Below are 3350 nucleotides of genomic sequence, written 5' to 3'. Positions count from 1 at the left end.
GTGGTTGCTTCAAGTGTGGGTTGCCTGGCCACATTGCGAAGGATTGTCCTCGTTGGAGGAATCAGAATACGGGCCAGAGTCAACATCAAGGTCGAGTCTTTGCTGTGAATGCTAAGGATGCTTCTAAGGCAGATCCGTTGATGAGAGGTATATGTCTAATTAGTGATAAATCCTTAGTTGCATTATATGATACTGGATCTTCGCATTCGTTTATTTCGTTTGCTAAAGTTGAGGAATTAGGCTTGAAAGTGTCAGAATTACCTTTTGATCTGCATGTACATACTCCGCATCAAACAGTTATGACTAGATCAGGTTGTAGACAAGTAGGTTTCAAGCTTGAGAGTAGAGATTTTGTGCATGATTTGATCTTTTTACCAATGGTGGGGTTGAAAATGATTTTGGGGTTTGATTGGTTGTCGAAGAACTGGGTTTTGTTGGATTGTTTTGAACGGACAATTCGGTTTATGCCGGAAGGAGAAAATGGAGCAGTGGTAGCTACGGGGTATTACCTGAACTCTGTAATGGTGTATTGTAGTGGGAAGGAGTGTCAGGGTTATATTCTATTTGCTGCTAATGCGTTGGGTGATGCCCAGAATTTAGATCAGATACCGGTGGTTAAAGATTTTCCAGAAGTGTTCCCAGAAGATATCCCTGAGTTTCCACCTCAGAGGAAAATTGAATTTGTGATCGAATTGGTGCTGGGAGCCAGACCAGTGTCGATTGCGCCGTATAGAATGACTCTGATAGAGCTGGCAAAGTTAAAAACTCAGTTGAAAGAGCTTCTAAACAAGAAGTTTATTCGACTGAGTGTATACCCGTAGGGAGCGTCAGTTTTATTGGTGAAAAAGAAAGATAGAGAAATACGTTTGTGCGTGGATTACCGACAGTTGGAGGTTCAAACTATTATTTCATTCTTTCGTGTGTGTGTGTGTGATATATTCTTACTCTTTTATTTCATTCTTACTCTTTTGTGACATATTTCATTCTTACTATATTTACGGATAATGGTGCGGTGTAGGGAGTCCTTTGCTAGGAGTCCAGGACCAAGTTGGGAGAAGCCTATCAGAGAGATATTTGGGTCCACAATCGGAAAAGGGATTCCATACCCACACATAACGGTTGCCCTTGACTCTGGGCCCACCATTAATACCAGTCTTGATGCTATATCTGTAGACTCCAATATTCCACAACTCAATGCTCTTCCACAATACATCTTGAAAAACTGAAACCATCTTTAACAAAATAACAAGGCATTAATTAATAAATAATATTATTATTTTTATAAATTAAATTTTTATAAATTAAAAATACAAATAATAATTTTAATAATATTGTATCAAAATAAAAGTACATAAATAAATAAGTCAAAGTGACGTATAAAAGAATGGAAAGAGGATTCATTTGATCTTGAAGTTACGTATTAAAACGATTCATTTTTTCTTATCTTATTTAACTATAGTATTATTAATCCAAGACAATTATGTTGGAGCCTTGGAGGTGAAATATCTTTATCACCGTAGAAAATGATATTTTGATTACATGAAAAGAAATGCCAATAAAAGTTCGAACATCAAATAGAATATTGTTTTCCTTATCCTTTTCCTTTTTTTGGTTAAAAAATTAATGGTTTCTTACTTTATTTTATGTGAAATCGTGGTTAGTTTATTCCTGAGTAAAGTAATGAATTAGGAAGGATGCGTAGGAAAGGTTCTTGAAGATATAAATGCCAGGTGTGGGCCTCGTTCAGTTGATCCACTCAACAATCCCAAACCATGCAATTTGGAGCAACGCGGAATAAACACAGATAATGATTTTTCATAGCTATCATCAAGACGTGATGTGTTATACTTCTATTAGATCCAACCGTTTCGTATCTTTCATTTTCTAAAGTATTTGGTAATGTTACTTTAACACTAAAAAATTTTGTATATGATTTTAAAAAATGGATTATCAAAAATGAGTTAATTTTTTTTTGTACAAAATTAACTATTATACATGAATTTATGTACAAAATTTTATCTACATACAAAAAAAATTCTCTAAAAATGATATACTTTTTTTTGTTTATCAACAATTATAATAATATTAGATAAACGAGTCATATATTTAATGCCACTCAAATTTTTAAATACGATAACTATCGCTTCAAAATAGCAGTATCTTTTTTTGATAAACTATAGATTCGGCCTGTTTTTTATTCTATTTTTTAAGGACGTGAACATATGAAGTCTCATTTCTGTAACATACTAATTGGTATGATACCGCCAAACCATTTTTTATTAACAAAATGACATTAAGCTCTTGTTGCAGTCCGTGCTATTAAATTTGTAGCTTTATTTTTTGTGCCAACATTAAAAATTGTTTCTCCTTACTTGCTGCATCAAAAACCAAATCACATGCTTATGATAAAAAGCAAACAGTTCTTATAAGATTTAGAATATGAATACTCTTACGTTTTGCGGATATATAAGACGTCCTTTTAGGTTTTCATTTTCTAGTACAAAGGTCAAAATGAACTCTCGCTTTCATTATCTCTTCCAACGTTATGTTCTAGTATCTTTTTGTCATTGATCTCCACTAAAAAAAGAAATAGGATATCCTAAAATAAGAAAAAAATTGTTCCGATGGAATTTTCTCTTTTATCGAAGATTATCTCTTGATACATGGTCAGGCATTCAATTTTTTTTGTTACTTTTTTTATTCTCTTTCAAAAATATAATCCAATGTCTTTATTTAAATTTAAGAAATCTAAATTCGAAAAAATAGACTTTTAGCAATTATCAAATCTTAAAAAATAATTTCTGCAACATATCATATAAATTCCCGAAATTAAAAAATAAAATCTCTATGGTAAAACAGGATATTTTTTATTTTTTTCTTGAGTAAATTCTGTTTTTTTTTTCCAAAGCAATCTTAATAAATTGTCTTTACTTTTAAGGCTCTGTTATCCTATTGAATCCGATACCAATTGGTATCATTCCCCCAAAAACAACATTTTCTTTTAAACCTTTCAACCAATCGATAAGATTTTGGAGAGCAGTTTTTGCTAAAACTCTAATAGTTTCCTGAAAACTTGCTATGGATATGAAACTTTGGGTATACAAAGATATTTTTGTTATTCCCAATAATAGAGCTCCGTAACAAATTACTTCTTCTAAGGGACATCATGCTCATTTAGCTCGAAATAATTCAATTAGCTCGCTGGGTGAAAAAATATTAGACATTCCATCTTTTAAAGCCAATACTTTTGATGTTATTTGGCGTACAATAATCTCAATATGTCTATTTTGTATATGCAATCCTTGGGATTAATAAATCCTTTGAATTTTATTAACAAAAAAAATTCAACT

Source organism: Arachis hypogaea, chromosome 14 (genome assembly GCF_003086295.3).
Source record: "Arachis hypogaea cultivar Tifrunner chromosome 14, arahy.Tifrunner.gnm2.J5K5, whole genome shotgun sequence".
Lineage (NCBI taxonomy): Eukaryota > Viridiplantae > Streptophyta > Magnoliopsida > Fabales > Fabaceae > Arachis > Arachis hypogaea.
The sequence above is the reverse complement of the archived record's forward strand: the minus strand, read 5'-3'. Positions refer to the sequence as shown.